Source organism: Dryobates pubescens, chromosome 14 (assembly GCF_014839835.1).
Source record: "Dryobates pubescens isolate bDryPub1 chromosome 14, bDryPub1.pri, whole genome shotgun sequence".
In the NCBI taxonomy this organism is placed as follows: Eukaryota; Metazoa; Chordata; class Aves; order Piciformes; family Picidae; genus Dryobates; species Dryobates pubescens.
In genome coordinates, this window is record NC_071625.1 from 8,499,904 (window position 1) to 8,523,850 (window position 23,947).

Below are 23,947 nucleotides of genomic sequence, written 5' to 3' on the forward strand. Positions count from 1 at the left end.
GTACTGCAAAACTTCTTACAGAGTTAGGTAGGTATGGTTTCTCATGTGTGAGTTACAGTGCTGACACTGATCACAATGGTTGACCCAACCACTAGTTATCTTTCCTTATGAAGTTCTATCAAGAAATCTTCTAAAGACTGCTGTGAGTATCTAGATATTCCATATTTTGTCACAGAATCATTAAGATTGGAAAGGAATTCCCCTGATTCAAAAAGGACAGGGACTTGCAGGAGAGGATACAGAAAAGGGCTGCAAAGATTAGGGGACTGGAACATCTCTTGTTTGAGGAAAGACTAAGAGAATTTGGGGGGTTTAGCCTAGAGAAGACTGAGAGATCTTATCAATGATTATCAATACCTAAAGGGTGGGTGCCAGGAGGATGGCTCAAGCCCTCGTTCAGTGGTGCCCAGTAATAGGACAAGGGGTAATGGGCAGAAATTTGAACACAAGAAGTTCCCTCTAAACATGAGGAGGAACTTCTTTAAGGGTCCCTTTCCAGCTTCCTTGTAGGCCCCCTTCAGGTGCTGGAAGGTTGCTCTAAGGTCACCCCAGAACTTTCTTTTCTCCAGTCCTAACAGCCCCACCTCCTGCAAGCCTGTCCCCACAGGAGAGGTTCTTCAGCCCTCTGATCATCTTTGTGGCCCTCCTGTGGACCCAGTCCAGAAGCTCCATGTCCCTCTTATGCTGGGGGCACTAGAACTGGATGCAGTACTCCATGTAGGGTCTCACAAGAGCAGAGGGGGAGAATCACCTCCTTTGTCCTGTTAGTCACACTTCTTTTGATGCAGCCCAGGACACAGTTGGCCTTCTGGGCTGCAAGCAACCATTTATGGCTCATGTTGAGTTTATCATCAGCTGACACCCCCAAGTCACAACTGTGCCTCTTTACAAATAGAAAAAGTAGATCTTTTCCCCCCGAGCCTTACTATCTGCCCACTTTTGAGGAGGTTCTCTAGTGTACCTCTGGTATTAAACTGTGCTCACACAAGCAGAGAGAAGACTCTTCTCAATGTTTATTGCTTATTTTAAGTGTCTGGTCATTATGGATTCACTGGAGCTTCATTACAACAGGACCCAGTATGATGAATTTCCTCGGTATTTATAGAGATGTCTGAGGCGAGTGCTGGGGAGCTGTTTAGTATTGGGTCAGCATTAATAAGAAAATGATTTAGATGAAATGTTGCACAGTAATGAACTCTGTATTAGGCAAATCAGATGTTAATGTTAACAGCATGCTTTTTTATTTTAATATTAATCTCTGCAATAACCTGCCTCATTTCTTTCTCAGCCGCCAAGATATTTCCCATCATGGAAACATCACATTTGCATTGCTTTGACCTTTCTGTGTCAGTTAAGTGCCCTCTTTTTTCCCTCTTATTAAGTTATATGTAATGCTTCTAATTTATCAGAAAAGGCAAGGGCTGTGGGGGGGTGGGGAGGCAATGTCACCTCAAACAGCTGGCAAAAGCTTTTAGCAGTGATTGTTTGGACATGCAGGGGCATTCTTAGAAGATGCTCATCTTCAGCCTTTCACATCCCAATGATATTAAGTTCCCTGTGCATGTACTTAGTTATGAGTTGAATGAAGAAATACCTTCAGATAGTTCCTTGTTTTCTACTGCATACTAAATTCCTCACTCCTGAAGTGATTTTGTGACATGTAACATCCAGCTCCTTCCATACACAAAGGAACTAATGAGAATACATTGAACCTATCCAGTGAGCAAATGATAAAACCAGTGATTATGTTAATGTCACTTGAAATCAGAGGTCTTCACAAATGAGTAAAATGGGATAAAAGATGTGTAGAGACTTAAAGCTTGACCAGTCTCGTGTTGTCACTGACAGATATGTTTCCTGCCAGCGCAGGCTTTTGAGGGCATCAAGCAGAGGCTAGTGCATGTGTGACCTGTTCCCTCTAGCCACACACCACTGAACTGAAACTTCTACTCAGCACCACAGCTGCAGAAGTTGCATTACTTCTGATCTACTGGCTACTACATTATAGGATTTGAAGTGGAAAGGGGGAAAAAAACCCAGAACAGTTAGTTACCTGGTCAAGGGAAACCTTGCATGAGAGATTGGATTCCTGTCACCACCTTTTCCCATTACATGCATACAGGAAAAAAAAAAAAAAAAAAGAAAGAAAAAAGAAATCCCATCTTCCTGAGAAAGATTTTACACAGCTAAACTCATTGAGAGGAAACAAGCTGAAGTGTTGTTTAAAAATCACAGGGATCACTTGAGGGCTGCAAGATGTCAGATGTAATGACTATGAGTGAAGATGTTTGCCCAGAGCCTGCAAAGCTTCGGTGGAACCTTTTGGTTTTATTTACCATACAGTTCCAGGCAGTTGCAATTCACCCAGCCCAGTGTTTTTTGACAGGCAGCCAGATATCTTCACACTTCCACTCTGAGAGGCTTAAGAGCTGAATGCTAAGCAGTGAGCATTGTCACTCCACAGTGCATTTGACACCAGCATCCCCAGTGAAGCCACGCAGCTTTGCATGAGAAGAACAGGGATGTGAAGAATAGCTCAGCTAATTGCTTTGAGCAAGAAAGAACCTATATCCTAAAGAGGACAGCTGCAAAGTCCAACATGGTAGCACAGGGGGGAAGCTGCCTTTATTTCATTACGTGTACACCGACAGTTGTGACCCTGGCAGTGTGGCACCTATCTGTGACTGAAGTTTTTGTAGCAGCCAGACCTAAGTGTGACCTAGACTTGTTTGCTAAGATGGATTTAGCAACCTCACAAGGAGTTGTGGGGCTTATCAAATCTGCTGGTCCACAGACTATACTGTTACCATTTGCTTAATTGATTGTATCTGGGAACAGTAGCCCACAGCTACTGAAAGTGATGTCACTTGGTGTTACTTCTCAATCCTACCTGCAGTGGTGCCTAGACCAATACATCAGAGACAAGTCTGCTATTCCTTGGTCCAGAGTTTTAGATGAAAATCTACTAAATTCTAAAATTACTTGTTTTGTTATGGCTTTTCAAATGATACTCCTACATCTGTCAGGTAATGTGCTTGTTCTGCAGAAAGAGAGGCTGGCCTTTGGAATGTGCTGCCCAGGGAGGTGGTGGAGTCAACATCACTGGAAGTGTTTAAAATGAGACTGGATGAGGTGCTTAGTGCCATGGCTTAGTTGATTAGATGGTGTTGGGTGATAGGTTGGACTTGATCATCTCAAAGGTCTTTTCCAACCTGGTGAATTCTGTATTCTGTAATGGATACAAACTAGAACACAGGAGGTTTCACTTGAACTTAAGGAGAAACCTCTTTCCTGTGAGGATCCAGAGCACTGGACCAGGTTGCCCAGAGAGGTGGTGAGGAAGTGGTCTCCTTGATCATCTTGAAGGTCTCTTCCAACCTGGTCTGGTCTATTCCTATTCCTATTCCTATTCCTATTCCTATTCCTATTCCTATTCCTATTCCTATTCCTATTCCTATTCTATTCTATTCTATTCTATTCTATTCTATTCTATTCTATTCTATTCCTATTCCTATTCTATTCTATTCTATTCCATTCCTATTTCTATTCCTATTCTAGTCTATTCTTTTCTATTTCTATTTCTATTTCTATTTCTATTTCTATTTCTATTTCTATTTCTATTTCTATTTCTATTTCTATTTCTATTTCTATTTCTATTTCTATTCTTCTGTGAATACTTTCCAGACCCACCTGGACACATTCCTGTGCAACCTGACCTGGGCATACCTGTGTTAGCAGGATGGTTGAACTAGATGATCACCAGAGGCCCCTGCCACCCCCTACCATTCTATGATTCACTTGATCCTAAATATTTTGTGAGTAGCGACTCAGGAAGGACATTTGTCCAACACATTTCAAGAAGAAACAGGTAACAAATACTATGCAAGGCTAAGCAGAGGCAGTCACTATTTTAGTGGTGTTATCAGGACAGATTGTAAGGTTGTTAATGCATCTGACTAGGTTTTATCGTGTCTGATGGTAATAATTTACTTCAATAGATTTAATGGCCTGAGTTGTTATGCTATTATCATGTCACTGCTGTATTAGGACAGAATGCTAGTTTGAGTGCTAGTAGCATTTTAGTTAAAGTAGTTTCTTTGAAGACCATTATGTTGTAGGCTATAAAAAATGGTATCATATGTTTTTTCATAAGGGCATAAGAAAAAAAACCTTTAACACTGTTAACCATTGTCCTAATTCATGCTCTTTAAACATAGCAACACTGACTGTTAGAGTGAGTGGGAGAAGATTAGCTTTGAAATGGGGAAGAATGTGAATTTATTTTAGATGAAGAAAGGTTGTAGAGAGACTAAAGGCATATCCTCTAGAACTTTCTGAGAGCTTCTGCGAAGCCCAAGTTTGAATATTTTTAATTTCATTTAAAACCAAATTGACTCATGTTTATTAATCTTGTCTTCTGATCAGAGACATTTACTTAGCTAGAGATCAGAGACATTTAGTTAGAAATTTAGTTAACTACAGGATATGCAACGTGCTATAGCTTAAAGATACAGAGCTTTGTGTATAAGCCAGACCCAAATGCATTCACCTGCCCATGATGTCAGTATTTTTGCATGTGCTAAAGGGGTGTGAGCTGCTGGTTAGTCTGATGTTCTGCACTACTGCCCAGGGACCTCAGCAGGAGATGTTGTCACTGTGGGCTTCCTAATAGACAGGACCAATTCAATGCCAGATGTGGTGTTACCAAACACACCTCCCAATTAGGAGGACAGCAAACCAGCACAAAGCAGCCTTTCCTGTGATGTGAGCAGAGTGTGTGCCACACAGGGTAATGCTAGCATGGAGCTACTGTCCCCATTGCTCTTCTGATGAATTTGGTCCTGCTCACAGAGGTGCCTTCTCCTTATGTTACAGCTCCTTCCCTTGGGTCACTGTGGGAGCTGTTATGCAGGTCCATATCTGGCATCTGGTGTCTGATTAAACTGATTATTTCCATTTCTAAGGCTACTGCTACCCATTTTCTGCCAGCGCTGAGTACGTCCAAGAAGGATCCCAAGAGTTTAATCATCTCACACGCATTTCAAATTATTGATTTTTTCTATATAGAAGTAAAGTCAACAGGAGTTTATTTAAGTATATGGTTTTTATTCACTTTCAATGGTATAATTTAAAATTCAGATGGAGAATTTTCCATATTTAAAATGGAAAACCACCAGCTTCAGCTCCTGCTCACCGCTATAGGAGAGGTGGTACGGAAAGGTTTAATATTAGCTCATTTCATATAATCTGATAACCCTTCCAATCTCTGAGACTGTGGCATCACCTTTCTAGAAACACATATTCCCTGGGAATCTACTGGGACAGGACTCAGGTGCTCTATCTCCTTCAATTATATCATTTGACATAGTATGTTTGCTCACTGCCTGCAACAGCTGAGGTATCCGCATGGCTCTCCCTTCCCCCAGAGAAGATTGATGTCCTGAGGCTGCATATGGACCAGACATGTAGGAACAAAGTGACAAGTCAGCTAACACAGGTGCTGACCAGAGTGATGGGGAAGGAGGAGACCCATTGTGGAACCTTCTAAAAGAGTTTGATGTTAAAGACCTCCTGTTGTGTAAGCACAGAGATGACCCTCTTTAGCTAGCTAAAGCTACATAACCTGCAATCTGATCCTTGTGGGCATGAATAATGGACATTTCTTACAGTGCCCTGCAACCATTTTCTGCCTGATATTATTCTCCATATGCACTCCATTTTTACACTTTATCTTTTCAGCCAACATAAAAATATGTTAAAAATATCCAGCTCTACCCTTTCAGCTTTGATTTTGATGACTTTCAGTTAGACCTATAGCATGATGCATTTAAAGTGCAAATTATGTTTGAAATAGTAAGAGAATTAAAGAAAACGAGGAAAAATAGGTGTTAATTATTTTTGTGTGCATGTTAAAACCTCCTACTGCTGCATTTAGCAGAGAGAAAATAAGCTGTCTGCCTCCAATGTGAAGTAATTTGCTCTACTAGAGTGACTGAGATATTCCCAAAGGTAGGCTACTGCTCTGCAAAAAGAAAACAACATTAGACATTTAAAGCTTAAATGGTTAAAACGTTTACTTCATAAATATTAAAGTCAAGCCAAAGCTTCTAACTCTCCCACTCCCATAAAGGGTGATGTTCAATCATAGTGGAGCAGGGAGGGTGTCAGTGAAGATGCTGGAAAGGATCAATACAGTTCCCTAGCAACAGGGCTACATGCCTGGGGTTCCTGCATCCTTAGGGACCTTCCTGACCCACTAAATCAAGGCAGGAGGCTTGCCTCTCCTGCCATTGTGCTGACTTGGAGCAAACATTTCCACTGCTCTTATTTCTCCAATCAACCCAGAGATAAGAGAAACAAGTAGCAGTGGGTTGGGAGGACGGTAATTATATTGCTGCTTTAAAACCGATGAGCAGGTTGTCTTTCAGGACAAGCCTTTGGAAAAAAAGGTAGCTTTGGGAAGGGAAAGAATCCCCAGATGCACTGATGCAGCTACTGCTTTCTAATATCCAGTGAGGTACCTCATGTTTTATTACAGAGCAGTCACGGTCCATAGCCATTAAGTTGAGCTTCTGAGCAGAGGTTACTTTAACTGTGCTCACAGGGCTGCAGAATCATTATGGTCTGATGGAAAATGCAGGCAGTGAAAAGCATGCACAGCTTCTTTATCTTGCCTTTCTTTTAATCTTGTTGAACTTTATACTTCAATTGTGGGTGGCAAGGAGAATTTCTTCCTACCATGAGCCAGCATGTTTAGGATTCTTCCATTCTACATGAGAAAGCACAGACTTGGTGCACATGGGGTTTTTTTATCTCCCTATGTATTCATAGCCAACATGGGGTCCAAACAGACCATCTGTTTTGGTTTGAAATTTCATGGCCTAACTAAAGCAAAACAGAACAAAACAAACAAAAACCCACAAAAACCCCACTATGTCCATAGGCCATTCATTTCAGAAGGATGTCTTGGGCCAACTAGTCTCAACCACTGTCGAGAGGCAGGCTAAACAAGCAGTTGAAATGAAGACCAAAATCCAATGAACTCTGAATTCAATTTTTTTCCCCCTTAAATTAATAATGTAATACCCTGGGCTAGCTGCACTACCCCATCTCTTTTTTACCCTTTTCTTAACTAGTCAATATCCAAACTCATAACTACTGTACAATCTGAGTACTTTAAAGCATGTACACTTCACAGTAGATACCCTTCATTTCACTGTTTTAGAAGGAAATCCTGAGAGAGATGGAGGCCAAAGCAGTATCTCTCCATAACTTTCCTCTTTCCATGCTGCACTGCAGGACAGGGCAATGTAGCCTTACTGTAAATCCCTGGAGAAGCTTTCTCCTACAGGCAGTTCCTCTTTTTTACTTTTTAAATCCTGGCTATGGGGAGATTTTTGACACAGGACTTGTATGGTCCTAAAGGCTGATAGCTGCTGATATAAAGAAGACACATAAAGCTGACTTGCCTCTAGCCTGTGCAATGGTTTCAACAACGAGTTCTAAAAATATCCTAAGGGACACTAGGATTTTCTTTGGCCTTAGGAAAACTCTATGACTTAGCAAAATGACATGCTTGAAGTGATGGATTTTATTAGAGCTCGCCTATTCCTCCCCAGTACAACCATCCTAAAGATACTCTTCCTGTTACTATGGATGGAAGCAGGCTTGGCATTGTTACAGCCATTTCCCCCTCAATGTGGGTTATAACTCCACCTTCTACCAGACTGGAGAAACAAGAAGAAAAAGAAGTTACTTTTTCCTCCCTTGTAGTCTTGTTTCAGTCAGGCTTAGCTGGATGCCTGTACCAGACTCTGAATGTGGGCTTCTCATCAAAGTCCATGCTCAACACACAGAGGCAGCAGCTATAACCCAAGCCAGGGTCATAAGAAGGCCATTTCTTATATAACTACCTGAAAAAAAGTAAATACTCTGGGATAGGGAAAGCCATCTTCTTCTTTATTTTTTTTTTCTTTTGACAGCCAAAACATCCTGACAGATCCACAGTGAAAGATGAAAAAGCCTCCCATGCCTCCAAAAAGCTACAAGAGTAATTGAGCAATTTGGGCTCACTGAGGTGTGGAGGGCAGAGCTAGGGAGTGTTGGCACAATTCTTCAGGGCTTGACAGCTCCTCAGGAAGAGTCTATTTTTTAGTAAGCTGCTTATTAATCATGATTCTCTGCAACATGTGAGACAGCCCCAGGAACTTAATCAATGGTGTTTTGTGTTTTTTCCCAGCAGAAAACTAGACAATCTTGCAAAATGCAACCCCAGTGCACATACCAGGCCACCCTCTTGGCACTGGATTGTGTTTTATGGGGTGTGAGGGACTTCCTGGGTGCTATATGCAGTTGAACTAAGCATTTGTTTTAGGACTGTGAATGGTGAATAGCTAATAAAACATTATGGACTGCCTATATAGACAAAATGATACCTAAAAGATGGCCTATAAAAGCAATTCAATTCCAAAGAGTCCATGGGAAGAGGGAGATGAGGCACCTTCCCAAAGCAGCTCAGTGCCCTCTCAAGCTCAGTTTGAGATGCTTACAGCCCATCAGCATCCCATGGCTGCTGGTTGCGACTGAGCACTAAGTTCCTCTGTCAAACTCATCTTCTGGGTGTCCCCCTGGAGTGGGTACCCTCAGACCTGCATCCCTGGAGCAGTCCCAGCTCCCTCCATTAATGGAGCAGGCAAGGCCCAGAACTGTCCATCCTCTTTACTCTTCTTTAGGCTACTCCACTGGAAAGAACAGAAGATTTATGAGACTATTTGGAGGGGGGAAAAAAAAGAGGGGTGGGGGGAGGAGAAAAAAGGGAGCAGGCCTCAGTAACTCACTGATGGCAGTCCCTGTGGTGGTTGTATTTTCTTCAATGACTTCTCATACAGCATGCATAAGCAGTTCTTCCTGAAGGTACAAATCCTCCATACCCTCAGGGGGGGCATCTTTATGCAGTGGGCTGTCATGCAACAGTAAAACAAGTGCTTCCAAAGCCTTGGACATATCCAAGAGTAGAGACAGCAGCTCCGTCTGCATGATTGCTGGGCACCATAAATCTGGATTAGCTGATCAAGCTATCATGTATGTTTTCCTGTCAACAATTTATGTGCTTAGGAAATGAAATGTAATGAGAGATATAGCTTGATTATACTGAAAATCCTGGAGTCCTGTCTTAAAAATTAAGCACCGCTATTATTTTCAGGTGTCAGCATGACAAACTTTTGTGCCAGCAAATCACTACACTTTGTGACAAGCATTTTTCACTGAAGGCCTATATTGTACTGCTTCTGAAAGAATGCTGGATCTGTGCAAAGTTGAGGCACATTTATAAATCACAGATTTTTAGAGTGGTGGGGATTGGAAGAGAAATCTGGAGATCATCTACTCCGACCCTCCTGCTAATGCAGGTGTGCCTGGATCAGGTTGCCCAGAATTGCAATGTCCAGAGAGGTTTGGAAAGTCTCTAGACAAGGAGATTCTGGGCAGCCTGGTCCAGTGCTTCATTGCCCTCAAAGTAAAGAAGATTTTCCTTAAGTTCATGTGAAGCCTCCTGTATTCTGGTTTGTACCCATTGTTCCTCATCCTATTACTGGGCACCACTGAAATGGGCCTTGAATAACCGCTCTTTTTTATTTTATTAAATATTAATGAATTCTCATGATCTCTTGGGTTAAAAGTGTAAACATCCTATAGTTGATACAGAACTAACACCAACTATCAGTAGTGAACAGTGAGCAAGGTCTGTTAGATTTACCTTTTCTGCAGTCTGCTGTTGTCTCAACGAAACCCACATTTTCCTACTCAATGTCCATGAAAAAAAGTCTCCTCTCACATTTCTGCTTCTTCCTTTGACTGGAAGATGAAAAGTAAGTTCCCTGATTTGAAGGCCTTGCTTGCCTCAGGTTAGGATTCTTGGGAAGCACAATGTCTTTTCCAGTCCATTAAGAAGTTTGGATTTGTGCAGCTTCAGTGAACTCCATGGGGACTGAAAGTCAGCCGTATGTCAGCTGTCTGCTACTTTTCACCTCCATAAAGATCTGCCATTATAGGGTAAGATGGTACTAGTGCAAATTAATGTACAATGACAAAGAACTACTGGAGGAGTGTAGGTGATAATAGGTGCACTTAGGAAAATTTTCAGGGAGAGTACAGGGGAAAAAAAAAGATTTAATATTGTAGGAAAGTTCTGTCAAGAGTATCTTGATTGGAGGGCAAAGTATTGTGCCTTAGTTTTGTACATAGCTATTCAGTATGTTCCACTTATGTAATTTTTTTATTGCACAGACCTTCCTGGCTTGCTGAATAGTAAGTAACCAAAGCAGGGCTTCCTTCATGTTGTCTGGCAACAGCTCCTGTGTTCTCAGGTATTTCACAGTCTCATGTGTTGTAAGACCATCCTTAATGAGAAGAACCTCATAGAACATCACATCTATGCAATTCTAAGTCTTCTTCTAGGACACATTTTATAATCTTTTGTATTGAATATATTCAATTTTAATGTAGAAATGTTTAATACCATTGCTCACAGATCTGTGGGGACAGGCTGTGAGAGTTGGGGCTCTTCAGCGTGGGGAAGAGAATGTTTCGAGGAGACCTTGGAGCAGCCTTCCAGTACCTGAAGGGGTCCTGCAAGAAAGGTGGGGAAGAAGTTTTTACTAGGGCTGGTAGTGATAGGACGAGAGGGAATGGACTGAAACTTGATGGGGGAAGATTTAGACTGGATATTGGGAAGAGGTTCCTTACAGTGAGGGTGGTGAGATGCTGGAACAGGTTGCCCAGGGAGGTTTTGAATGTCCCCTCCGTGGAGGTGTCCTAGGCCAGGTTGAATGAGGCCTTGAGCAACCTAGGCGAGTGGAAGGTGTCCCTGCCCTTGGCAGGAGGGTTGGAACTAAATGATCTTGAAGTTCCCTTCCAAGCCAAACCATTCTGTGATTCTATGATAACTGTAATACTATAAAATATAATATGAGTATTAAATGTTCCATCAGACCATGTAATTTCCAAATACTACTCTTAATATAAACATTCCTTATAGTAAGATTGAAGTAATGCTAATATCTTATAGTCTTCATAATTTATTTCTCTGTCCAAAATAGCTGTCCCTATTTTCTTTGATAGAGCTGTGGCAAGAAGGTTTAGTGCACCACCTTAGCTGTCCCAGCATTGTGCAATGAATCTCTTCCCTAGTGTTACTTCAGCTGAAACGTTTCTCCCCCTTATACAGCGTGAACAAAGTTTTTTGGTGTTCAGAGGCCTCCTGGAAGGAATGCATCATCATTCCTCATCTCATGTGACATCTCACCACTTCAAAAAAATCCTCTCTAACAGCCTGGGCAAGGAACCCATGAGAAGTTTTCAATGCAGTGTGACCACAGGTAAACTTGCATCTCCAAACTAGTCATGCTTGATTTGACATGGTGTTTTCTAATTTATTGCAGTGATATCAAACTCTTTTTAGTTCTTCTAATGATCTTTCACTGACATTACTTCTTTCCTTTAGGGTTTGCATGTAAAGAGCTGCTTTTCCTCTTCTGCAGATTTGATTATCCATGAAATATTAGATCAGCTTGCTTAGTCTTTAACTGAATAGCCTTTTGCTTTGCTGAGGTTTTTCTTTTGTTCCCTTGGTGGCTGGGTGAGAGAAGTACAGCTGATTCTTCCCATTGGCAAGTGATTAGTAATATCAATAGGAATTATATTAACAGTCTAAATGGTTTAGGTAACTGTATTGGTTTGAATAAAAATCCATGCTCCTGGAAATCTTAGCTCATTGCTTAGTGCATTGCTTTAGCTCATTGATTCTGCCAATGACGGTTGGAGTAATGGAAATCTAAAGTACTTGTTGTGATTCAGATAGTATTTGGTTTTGTTTGTTAAGCAGCACAACCCCATGATATGTTCATGTGTGACTTTGAGCTGGAAGGTGTTTAGATAGAGGATGAATGATTTGCCTCTCATCAGCCTTGTTGCCCTTCTCTGGACACGTTCAAATGTCTCAATGTCCTCCTTAAATTGAGGAGCTCAGAACTGGACACAGTACTCAAGGTGTGGCCTAACCAGTGCTGGGTACAGGGGCACAATGACTTCCCTGCTCCTGCTGCCCACAGGCTAAGAAAAAAAAACAAACCCAAAGGAAATGGTTATTATTTTTAATATTGTTGTCTCTGTTTTGCAGAGCACTTGCTAGGTTTGCTTAATCCTTGAGGAAACCTGTGTCAGAACTAAGCATTTTGATCAAGCAGAGTAATTTCCATAGCATTCTTTAGGGCTTTTGACTGAGCTAACCATTGATTGCCCTGTGAAAACAAAAAAGCAAAAGCAAAAAAATAAAGAAGAAGATAGAAAGTGGGACAAATGTGAAAAGCAGACTTAGCAATTTATTTTTTTCCCCTGACTATGACAATGTGTGAATTTCATGTTACATGTGACTTACACATGATGGAAGCCAACCACCCAGCCTGTTCCACCAAGTGGAAGCTATCAAGTGAGACGAAAAAGGCACGTCAGCATGCACAACACTGAACCTTGACTTCCCGTGTGTTTAAGTGACCTAAATCACAGTGAGTAGCAAATTCTTTCACTTGGAATAGTTCAGTAAAGTTTTAGCAAAGTTGTCACCTAGATTCTTTCAGCAAGCTGGATCGACACACATTTCACACTTTGGTGTATCACAGAATGCAAATTCCCTGCAAACTCACAGTAGCAGTCGTGGATTATCATTTACACCACTGGCAGTCCAAAATGACACCAGCTCCTGTACATGCACTCTTGTGGTATTCAAACTGGAAAGGAAAACACCAATAAGAACCAATAGAAATGCAGTTCTCCTGTTATGGAAGCTTTTTCTTGTTTCTTCTTTGGTGAGTTTGCACTAAATGGAATGGAATAGAATAGAGTAGAATAGAAATAGAAATAGAAATAGAAATAGAAATAGAAATAGAAATAGAAATAGAAATAGAAATAGAAATAGAAATAGAAATAGAAATAGAAATAGAAATAGAAATAGACCAGGTTGGAAGAGACCTTTGAGATCGTAGAGTCCAACCTATCATCCAACACTATCTAATCAACTAAACCATGGCACTAAGCACCCCATCCAGTCTCTTCCTAAACACCTCCAGTGATGGTGACTCCATCACCTCCCTGGGCAGCACATTCCAATGGCCAATCTCTCTTTCTGTGAAGAACTTCTTACTAACATCCAGCCTAAACCTCCCCAGGTGCAGCTTGAGACTGTGTCCTCTTGTTCTGGTGCTGGTTGCCTGGGAGAAGAGACCAACCCCCACCTGGCTACAACCTCCCTTCAGGTAGTTGTAGAGAGCAATAAGGTCTCATCTGAGCCTTCTCTTCTCCAGGCTAAGCAACCCCAACTCTCTCAGCCTCTCCTCACAGGGCTTGTGCTCCAAACCCCTCACCAGCTTTGTTGACCTTCTCTGGACATGTTCCAGCAACTCAACATCTTTCCTAAACTGAGGGGCCCAGAACTGGACACAGGACTCAAGGTGTGGTCTAACCAGTGCTGAGCACAGTGGCAGAATGACTTCCCTGCTCCTGCTGGCCACACTGTTCCTGATCCAGGCCAGGATGCCATTGGCCTTCTTGGCCACCTGGGCAGAGTGCTGGCTCTTGTTCAGCCTACTGTCAACCAGTACCCCCAGGTCCCTTTCTACCTGGCTGCTCTCCAGCCACTCTGACCCCAGCCTGTAGCTCTCCATGGGGTTGTTGTGGCCACTGTGTAGAACCTGGCACTTAGAGGTGCAATTATTTAAATTTTACATCTTTCCCTTGTACAGAATACAATAAAAAGATGTAAAGTTAAGTGTTTATCCTTACTAAAGGTGTTAGCTGGAAGGTAGGCACTATCAGCAAATGCTGCAAAGTGGCTGTACTCAAAAGCTATTATCCAGGAACAAGCAATTAAATGTTATTTAGAACTGGCTGAATACTCCTTATTTTTGTCTTCCTCATCCTGAGGCTCATGGCTGTTTGCATCCCAGTTTTTCAGGGAACTGGCTGCAGAATTAGGGATATCCAGATACTTCCATGCCTTGTTTTAAAAGTGCAACTAGGATTAATTGCCATGAGTGCAATGCCATCTGTCAGTGTCCTGCAACGGCGTATCATGAAAGCATCCAATTAGCAAATTTAGGATGAAGTTTAATTAACCAAGTGTAAAGCTTCAGACTGAAGATCCTTTCCTTCTCTCTTCCCTTCAGTGACCCCTTATTTAATTTAGTATGGTGTCATCTCAGCCCTCTTTGTTCTCCTCTTCGCATTACCTCACTTGCTGTTTGCATCTCAAAGTTGCAATTAGAAAGCAGTATTTTTGCTGAGTCTTATGCACCCTGTGCCTATCATATACACCAGGAGCAACCTTTTCATTCAAAGCAGGAGCTAACTAAAAAGCTTAATTATCTTTCTGACCCTTCACATTTGAAGGATCAAAACATTTCTGGCTCTTGCTGGCTAGGCTTTATCGGCTTACAGGTTAAAATGGCAGCAAATTGCATTAAACACAGGAGCAGCCTTAAGTCATTTTCTCTGTTCCTCTAAAGAACTAGTTTGTGAGGCTCTATGTATGTTCATGATTCAGTAGAAGTCCAGAACACTGTGTTGGAAAAGATTACTGTGGAAATTGTTTGGGTTTGGTTTGGGGGTTTGGGGCGGGGGGGGGAGGGGTTTGATTAGGGTTGGGTTGGGTTGGTTTCTTAAGCCTGGATTATTTCTTATTTTGCATTAGGACAGAAGGGTGTTTGTTTGTTTGTTTGTTTTTCTTTTCATAAAATCTCATAACTAACTTCATTTATAAATATATTTTATGCTTATAAAACTGCTGTGATGTGACAAGAGTATTTCCAAAGCACATATTATTCCTGGTGGTGGTGGCAGATAATTTAAGCAGGCACAGCTATTTGATCCTGCAGGAGTGAATTTATAGTTTCTCTTTTTTGTTCAAATGGTCAGTAGCAGAGACAGATTCTCCCTCATCATTTCATCCTGCTGCTGTCAAAATGATCACAGTGGAATACACTTCTTTCTGAGGCTGCTGTATCAGTATAGAAATAGCATCTTTATGTTTGAAATGTTTGGTTTGAATGGAGTGGTGCTGGTTCATTATGAGGTAATAAAGGGTAATCGCAGTACCAAGGAAGGCATCTGGTACCCAAAGCAGAAAGGTCTATTTTCAGATGTTATGGGGACAGCCTTACATTTTGTTTGCTGCTTACATTGATTCCTGGTCTGCTTTTTCATCATTCATTTGAAGATAAGTCCAGAAATATTTTTTACCAAAAAACCCCCCACATATGAACAAATAGAGTGATTAAAATGACCTCTTGATACTTGCAGCCATCATTCATCACTTGTGATCTATTGTTCCTAACCATTGTGTAGCTGTATTAGCCCCCAGAATGGAGCAGGGGTTGTTAGTGTTGCATCCTGGAATTAGGGCTATTGAGACAAAAGGCTCTCTGAAGGTCCTTTGACCCCTTCCTAATCTATGCCAATTGCTGGGTCAGTAGTCTGGAGTTGAAAACAAAAATCAAGCCCACATTTAAAATTATCCTGAAGTGGTTCTCATTCATAACCCTGAATGCTGCCACTCTGAGCTCAGTAACCCTCCAAGTCTCATTTCCACACCTCTCACAGGTACATGATGTTTGATCCTTTCAGTGACAGAGTTTGTGAGTAACAATAATACTGCAGGCTGTTTTGTATCCCAGCATATTTAAGGTACAAGACAAGAGTGATGAATGACTGTTGGGAGAGCTGACCTAAATTCAGCTGTGATCAATAATCCACATCCGATTGGTAAAACAAATACAGATGTGTGAGAATTACAACTTGCTAAGCAAGACTTACTTGCAGTTCTATTTCTTCCCTGGTCTGTAGTTCTGTTTCTTCCCCTGGTCTCTTCTCCCAGGCAACCAGCACCAGAACAAGAGGACACAGTCTCAAGCTGTGCCAGGGGAGGTTTAGGCTGGATGTTAGTAAGAAATTCTTCACAGAAAGAGTGATTGGCCATTGGAATGTGCTGCCCAGGGAGGTGGTGGAGTCACCATCACTGGAGGTGTTTAAAAAACAGACTGGGAGAGGCACTTAGTGCCATGGTTTAGTTGATTAGAAGGTGGTGTTGGGTGACAGGTTGGACTCGATGATCTTGAAGGTCTTTTGGACATGATGATCTTGAAGGTCTTTTCCACCCTGGTTTATTCTTTTCCACCGTGGTTTATTCTTTTCCACCCTGGCTAATTGTGTATTCTATTCTGATGTTTTAGAGCATGTTTTTCAGAAGAAGGAGTAATACCTTCTATTTCTTGCCATGCCACCCATCTCCTGCATAAATTGATCACCAACTTCCAGCTCTTGACCATAGCAGTGGTTGTGCTGAAATGTACAGATCAATGGCATCTTGGCCTGTATCAGGAACAGTGTGGCCAGCAGCACTGGAGATGTAATTCTGTCCTGTACTTGGCATTGGTGAGGCTTCACCTCTAGTATTGTGTGCAGCTCTGGGCCCCCCACTTCAGGAAGGATATTGAGGTGCTGGAAAAGGTCCTGAGGAGAGCAACAAGACTGGTGAGGGTGCTGGAGGGAAAGTTGTGTGAGGAAAGGCTAAGGAATCTGGGGATGTTCAGCCTGGAAAAGAGGAGACTTAGGGGAAGGTGGGCGTCAGTCTCTGTGCCAAGGGAGGTTCAGGTTAGATATTAGGAAGCACTGCCTCACAGAGAGGTGATTAGGTGCTGGAATGAACTGCCCAGGGAGGTGGTGGAGTTCCATCACTGGAGATCTTTAAGATTGGATGTGGCACTTAGCAGCATGGCTTAGTTGATGTCATGGTGTTAGGTCATAGGCTGGACTTGATGAGCTCAATAAATCTGCCTCGATAATTCTGTGATTCTGTGATCAGATTTTCAAAGATGATTCCTTAACTTCTGACTGCAAATTCCTGAATTTTCCAATGTTAGTGAAAGACTCTTCCAGAGAGAAGACACAAAAAAGGGGATGGCAGTATCATGCCCAGCTCTTTACCAACACAACTCCTCTCTCAAGAGGAGATTGGACATGGCACTTGGTGCCATGGTCTAGTCGTGAGGTCTACCGAGACAGGTTGGACTTGATGATCCTTGGGGTCTCTTCCAACCTTAGTTATACTGCGATACTGTGATGAAAGAATGAATACAAACACAGAATCATAGATTTGTTTTGGTTGGAAAAGACCTCTAAGATCATTGAATCCACCTGTTGACTCAACACTTTCATGCCATTAAACCATGTCTGTAAGTGCCATTTCTACTTGGTTTTTTGAACACCTCTGGGGATAGAGACTCCCTCTCTTCCCTGGGCAGCCTGTTCCAATGCTTGGCCACTTTTTCAGTTAAGAACTTTTTCCTATCCAACACAGAAATGAGTAAGTTCATGTATTGGTTTCCCTCATCATTATTTTCTCACAAGTTTTAAAATAGCTATGAGCTGTTTATGCACACTAATGTAGGATAGTATTCACATGTGCATCACTGACCTTTCCCTTTTGTCCTTTTCACCACCAAGAAAGGTTTGTGCTAGGGCTTTCTGAGAAGACTTGGTATTACAGAATCAGAGAATGCATTGGGTTGGAAGGGACCCCTGAAGGTATTCTTAAACAACAGAATTTTAATATTCAATATTTTAACTGTTTGGTTGGGTTGTTTTTTTTTGCAACCTATTGATTTTTATGTGAGGTTCAGAAAATTACAGTGCTCAGTGTTTGTCAGCTACTTGCAATGCTCATTTTTAATGTCAATTTTATAAGCTCTGCACTGATGTAAGAATGGGGAGATTATATCTGTCTCTATCACTATCTCTACCTCTGTCTCTCTCTCTATTTCTTTCTCTATCTCTGTTTCTATCTCTCTCTGTCTCTGTCTCTCTATCATCTCTCTCTCTCCCTCTCTCTTCATCTCTATCTCTCACTATCTCTCTCTCTCTATCTATATCTAGCTGTATCTATCTATATTTATATCTATATCTGTATCATCTATATAATCAACATCATAACTATCATATCTATCTATCTATCTATGTATCTATCTATCTATCTATCTATCTATCTATCAGCTATATCTATATATCTGTTCCTGTCATTGCAAGGGTAGATTTGTCATAGTGTTTGTTAAAACTGACTTCTCCTGCTTGGCTGACAGGCAGAATCTGCAGACTGATTTTCCTGACTGATTGAAGGATCAGGTTTTATTTCAGTGATGTATCTGCCGGAGGGAGAATGTGAAGGTTTGAGTGCAGCCTCCTGAAGGTCGTTTGCTTATGCCATGCAAAAAGATGATGCTTTTGCAGTTCACCAAAGTTCAGAGGTGATGTCAGGCTTTGCTTGGTTATCTGCTCCGAAATGGACATTAAGTAACTGCCAGAATGAAAGGCAGAATTCAGACCTTAGCAGAAAACAAGCAAGGGAAAAAAACAGCCAACCAACCAACAACAACCCCCCACCACCAAAACCACATGGTGCTCTTCCTTCTATGTATCTCACAAGCTTTTGATGTCTATAACATCAAAAGCCTGTGACATCCGTGTGTGAGGTGTCCAGCCCTGACAATTCTGTGACATTGGTTTATTTTGGTTGAATGCCACAAGAACTCATGGATAGAATTCTTTTCACTAGCAAGCTGAATGTGAACTTGAAATGGAAATATGGCTGCTGATCAGGGCAAAGGAAAAGGACCCCCCCCCCCCCAGCTTAAAGAAATAGAAAAGGATTGCAGAGATCATAGCCTCAGTGCTACACTTTATTCTCTATCTTATTTCCTTCTTCCAATTACCTCACTGCTACCAAGTACCAGAGAAACAATCTTACAGCTGAAGCAATTTGTGGTGCTAAGGGACATGGTTTAGTACCACAATTGGCAGAGTTAGATAATGGTTGGACTTGACCTTAAAGGTTTTTCCCAAATGAAGCAATACTAAGGTTCTGTGAAGAAAACTGATAGAGATTGTTGTGACATGGGTGGATGCAGATTTGGTTCCAGTCAAAGGTGTAGTACTGTAAGCACAAAACACAACCTAAATGTATGTCTTTGATACTGAAGCCTACGTGTCTCAGCCACATGAAGCCAGAACCCAGAATCTGCTTTTATGGTGTAGAATCTTACCCCATGTTGATTTTTCCCTCCCCACATATTTAGCTAAGATGAACAGATTTGGAAATGCCTGTGGAGGTGTGCATACTAACAGGCTGCTTCCGTGATGACTTGATGATCTTAATGGTCTTTTCCAGCCTTTATGGTTCTATGATGCCTGCTTACAGTTCTACAAGTGCTGCACAAAGAGAGAGCTGAGAATGATGGTACTAAGTTTTGTTCATGGACTCTACAGACTTATCCCTCTAGGCTGTAGTTTTCTACAAAAGCATTGCTGCTGTCAGCAGCTTGAAAGAATGTAGTTTTGTCTCATGTTTTCCATAGGCAGCTGTTGGGATTATAGATGCACCGTGTCATAACAGCATTAGTTTCAACCCAGATCAGGAAGGAGCACATTTATGCTCAAGCCATTTTGAAGTGTATTTTTTGACTCAGTGCACCATAGCCAACATCAGAACAGGTTTTTTTTTTTAATCCCCTTTTTTTTCCCAATCCCCCCTTTTTTTTTTTTCATTTCTTCCCTGTGATGTGTGCATTGTGTACCTTCAGCCACAGTAAGTTATTTTTGTTCTTTTTTTTATGGGTTTCCTTCCCTTTCTTCTTTTTATCCTTGGGTAACTGAGCTATCACTGTACTTTAGTTCTCTTTGCACTCAGAATCAGATAGCCGTGGCATAAAGCACTAACAACCAGGAGTGGAGAACACGATAGTGGTAGGACAATGTCCTCCTTTGGACAGGCTGCAGAACAAACTGATCTTTAATGAACCAATGTGTAGTTTTCACAGCAGCCTTCACTGATCACATTTGACCTTGGAATACTTCCTCTAAGAAACAGGCTACATTTGCTGCATGATCCTTCATATCCCTGATCAAAACCTGAGCACAACCCTGAACACAAAGTCCTGAACGACCTACCAGTATAAGAATAAAAACAAAGCAAAACAAAACCTAATGCACTAAACTGTAGTTCCATGTTTGGAGTATTTCTTTGAGGTCATAAGTGTGGAGGCAGATTGGACTTTTAAGCACCTTGGAATCAGATTCTGCTTGTAGAGAGTGAGCTGCAGGAAAACTTCCACCGAAACAGTCTCGCTGTGAGTCTGCTGTGGTTTTGTGTAATATCTTAAATCATGGCTTTTGGAGGAGGGGTTAACTATTGCAAATGACCTGCATCATGGTTATATGATATCTTGTGTTGGCAAGAAGCTGAGCTGGTGTCAACTGTTCTAGTCCTAGCTTGCAACAGCTAAGAATGACACTGTGAGATAGGCTAAAAACAAACCCCAACGACCAAGAGCTTGTGAGGCTAACACTGTAACCTCCATCAACACTCAGAGGCTAATCATTGCCTCCACTGAAGCATGGAGGCTGAAGTGTACGCTCCTCAAAGGGCACAATGACTCTTGCCTTGTTATTTTGTGACATTCTCCATATGCAGACAGTAGAGCTCCTTCTTGTTTTAATAATGCCTCCCTTGACATACAGCTACTTATTATTTCCTGATTGTTAATTTTTATGAGCTTTCTTTTCGTGAATTACTGGCATGTGGCATATTACAGCTGCTTTCTCTTGCAGTTGTGCTGTTTGAACACCAGAAAAAAATATAAAAGCTTGTCTTATGCCTAGGGACATTTTAAAACATCATCTAATAAAAATCTCTAATATGTAGTTCTTGCTCTTTGGGGAGCTTGATGTATATAGCAGCTTCGTGTTCTGTTCCTTGGGGAATCTTGAGATGGAACTGGATTTGACCTCAATATCAAGCAGTTTAAATTGTTTGGTCTCTTTACTCTCTCCAATTTTAGTTCCATTTTGTTATGAAAGGCTTGTAAAATAGAGAAAACTTGGACAGACAGCTGGAATCACTGCCTCTCTGCTGAAGAGAAAAGTTCACCCAGCTGAACCTTGGTGAGAGCGCATACATGCCACAGCACAACGAGGATGGATCTTCAAGTGAAAGGAGCTAGGAGGTGGTGGAACCTCTGTGAGTTAATTCTTTATCCCTGTACTTTGCAATGGTGAGCAGCAGCTTGAGTCCTGTGTTCGGTTTTTGGCCCCTCACTACAAGAAGGGCATTGAGGTGCTGGAGCATGTCCAGTGAATGGTCTGGAGAACAAGGAAGAGGGGTTGTTTAGTCTGGATAAAAGGAGACTAGGGCACACCTTGTTACTCTCTACAACTACCTGAGGGCATTTAATAAATGTTTATAACTACCTGAGGGCTAGGTATCAAGAGGGAGGGTACAGGCTCTCTGCTCAGTTGCAACCTGTGATAGGACAAGGGGTAATGGATATAAACTACAGCACAGGAGGTTCCACCTCAACATGAGGAGGAGCTTCTTCACTTTGAGGGTCACAGAGCACTGGAACAGGCTGCCCCAAAGAGGTTGTGGACTCTCCTTCTCTGGAGGCTTTCAAGACCCATCTGGAAGTGTTCTTATGTGACCTATGCTAGATTCTATGGTCCTGCTCTGGCAGGGGGGTTGGACTTCATGACCTTCGGAGGTCCCTTCCAACCCCTTATATCCTGTGATCCTGTGAAAGGAGGCTTTAATGAGGTGGGTGTTTGCCTCTCCTCCCATGTAACTAGTGGTAGAACAAGAGGATGTGGCCTCAAGTTGCTCCAGGGGAGGTTTAGGTTGGATATTTAAGAAGCACATTGAGACTCTTAAATGCGTCCAGAGAAGGGCAACGAGGCTGGGGGGAGGCCTCGAGCACAAGCTCTATGAGGAGAGGCTGAGGGAGCTGGGGTTGTTTAGCCTGGAGAAGAGGAGGCTCAGGGGAGACCTTATTGTGTCTACAACTACCTGAAGGGAGGTTGTAGCCAAGAAGGGGTTGGTCTCTTCTCCCAGGCAACCAGCACCAGAACAAGGGGACACAGTCTCAAGCTGCTCCAGGGGAAGTTTAGGCTCGAGATGAGGAGAAAGTTCTTCACAGAGAGAGTTGTTAGCTGTTGGGATGTGCTACCGAGGGAGGTAGTGGAGTCACTGTCCCTGGAGGTGTTCAAGAGGGGATTGGACGTGGCACTTGGTGCCATGGTTTAGTAGTCATGAGGTGTTGGGTGATAGGTTGGACTTGATGATCTTTGAGGTCTTTTCCAACCTTATTGATTCTATTCTATGATTCTCTGATTAGGAAAATTGTCTTTACTGACACAGTGGCCAGACCTTGGAACAGGCTGTCCAGGGAGACAGTGGAGTCACCATCCCTGGAGGTGTTCAAGAAGTGGGTGGATGTGGCACTTCAGGGCATGGTTTAGTGGGCATGGTGGTGCTATGTTGAAGGTTGGACTTGTAGGTCTTTTCAGCTTTGATGATTTTATGTTTCTAGAACACTATGTACGTTTTCTTTGTGCTCCCTGTTTCCAGACATACCTTTATATTAGCCTTTTCTGCTTTTGGAAAACTTCCCCCTATAATGTGATTACTCTTCAGGCTAAGAAATCCATACATTTGGGGAAAAATATTTGGTTTCTAATTACATTTGAGTTTCCAGGTGGTTTAGGCACTTTTGCAAATTTTATGCATAGTGTTTGTTCCATTATGGTGCTGAGTGCTGTGCCTAAAGCAGTAAGATCTATGGACTCTTTGTTGTCATCTGCATCTTTATATTGAATATTAGAAGAAATGTCTTGACTGAAAGGCTTCTCAACCACTGGAATAGGCACCCCAGGGAGGTGGTTGAATCCTCATCCCTGGAGGTGTTTTAAAGTCACAGAGATGTGGTGCTGAGGGACATGGTTGAACACCAGCCTTGGTAGAGTTAGAGAATGATTGGCCTCAATATACCTGAAGGTCTTTTGCAACCAAAGCAATTCTGCACTCAGCAGGTAAGTCTGATTATTTTATTGGACATCACAGAAAACCCAGACCTTTATATTCGTGGAGAAGAACATGGCAAAAAGTGAAATCCAAAGTGTGATCTTTCTTTCTCTTTCCTTTCAAGCCTCTGGTGTTAAGATCTTGCACAGAGAAGGGAGAGGAAGCCATTTGCAGAGCATGACAAGGTTTGCTACCTCCTAGGCAGGATCGATGCTAGGCATTCTTGAGTGCCATCTGCTGGCATTTTATTAACTGTTTACACACAAATAGAAAGTGCTCCTCCAACCTCTGCTGCTAGTCAGAGACACACAAGGTCACATTCAGAGACACACTGAAGTATCAGAGATTGTGCTCCCAAGTATGTCCCAGTATGGTGGTTCAAAATCTAGTGCAAGCAACTGAACCTCAAAACGTGATCTTTTCATGCAGAATGGTAGGGGGGAAAAAAGAAGCCCAACAATTTAAAATATAAGCCAAGAAACTGCATATTTTAATGCTATTCTTAAATGCAAGCATGTTATCAGGAAATAGAATGTAGCCACTATTTATGTATTTGTCTCCTGTCACTAGGAAAAAGACATTGTCTTTAAACCAAAGCTGAATGTTTGGGGTTTTTTTTTCCAAGTGCTAACAAAATGCTAATGAAATCTTGGTACTGGGTGCAGTATTTTAGTTTATTCTCATTTAAGAGTTACTAAATGCTTCCTGTTTCTTTAACAGGAAAATTGATAGACCAAGCAGCTATTTAAGTACAATTAAGTACCAAAATATTTACCTTTTATTCCCCCCCCCTCCCCCCCCCATGTGGATCATAGAATCGTGGAATGGTTTGAGTTGGAAGGGACCTTAAAGATCATCTGGTTTCAACTCTCCTTGCCATGTGCAGGGACACCTTCCACTAGATTTGGTTGCTCAAGGCCCAACTTGGCCGTGAGCACATGAAGGGAGGGGGCAGCCACAGCTTCCCTGGCCATGTGTTGTTCACACGAGAACTTT

General features: G+C 42.0%; 1 long non-coding RNA gene across 1 annotated transcript; it reads left to right on the top strand.

The window, feature by feature from the left end:
- The first annotated feature begins 10,415 nt into the window (after positions 1–10,415).
- On the top strand, positions 10,416–21,099 carry LOC128897800 (uncharacterized). Its single transcript, XR_008462598.1, has 3 exons — positions 10,416–10,637; positions 11,225–11,375; positions 20,937–21,099. It is a non-coding gene; the product is annotated as an uncharacterized LOC128897800 (long non-coding RNA).
- Positions 21,100–23,947: the final 2,848 nt, after the last annotated feature.